The sequence below is a fragment of the Corvus brachyrhynchos genome, unplaced genomic scaffold, assembly GCF_000691975.1.
Source record: "Corvus brachyrhynchos isolate BGI_N302 unplaced genomic scaffold, ASM69197v1 scaffold219, whole genome shotgun sequence".
Classification (NCBI taxonomy): domain Eukaryota; kingdom Metazoa; phylum Chordata; class Aves; order Passeriformes; family Corvidae; genus Corvus; species Corvus brachyrhynchos.
Window position 1 is genome coordinate 1272333 of NW_008240034.1, and position 971 is coordinate 1273303.

Sequence of the window (971 nt, forward strand, 5' to 3'; positions counted from 1 at the left end):
TGGTTTTGGGGCGCAGGGTCACACTGGGGAGGGGCGGGGGGGGCCAGCAAGGTGCTATTTCCAATCTCGTCAGTCAACAATTTATATATATTTGGATCCAGCAACTCTGTTTTCACGGTGTTTGGGGACTCGGCCTTTTGTATTGTCACAGCATGGCAGCGGGGGTTGTGGGTTTTGTTTAGGTTTATTTTTTACATAAAAGATTTGTTTTTTATAGTGAAAGATGCCCACGTTGGTTTCTTTAACACCCTCTGCGTGGCCACAGACCTTGACCACCCATCACTGCATCCCTGGGGCCACCTACTAGGAGTTGGGAAAGCGCTTCTTTATCCCCAAACTGCACAGTTGCCTTTGCCCTGGGGGTCCCTCCCTGTCCCTACAGGGTCTTGAGATGTCCCCTGGCCATCCCTCTGTGTCCCCCCACCCTGTTCAATACACCAGGCCCAGATGATTTAAAGTGCATTTTAAAACCGGAGCGTCCGAGCATCCTCGGCTCCCTCCAGTTCCTGAGAAGATGCTTTTAGCTTAATCACTGGAGTCCGTTCCTTTCCCTTCCTCTCCTGCTCCTCCTTTTCCTCCCAGCGCTTTGGATCAACATTCTTCAGCTGCAGCAGGGACTGGAGCCCAGAGCCAGGGGCTGTGGTGGGGGAAGAGGTGGGAGCACGTCCCTGTTGCAGGGAGCCCTCTGAGACCCCTGGGGATGCAGTCCCCAGCCAAGCCCCAAGCCCAGCACTCCCTCCCAGTCATCCCACACTCTCCCAGTCTTCCCAGTGCAGTTCCTGTTGGGGTGCTGCGCTTGGGTAGAGCAGAAGGGAGCCCAGTGAGCCCCCCCTGTGCTGTGCCTGGTGTTTGGGGGGCTTTTTCATTCCAAGATCCTGTTGCCCCTCCTGCCTGGACCGTGGGTGCTGTCCTGTGTTTATCCCTGTGAGAAGGAGCTGCCAGGGGTCCCGTGGTCAGGGTCCTGCTCAGGG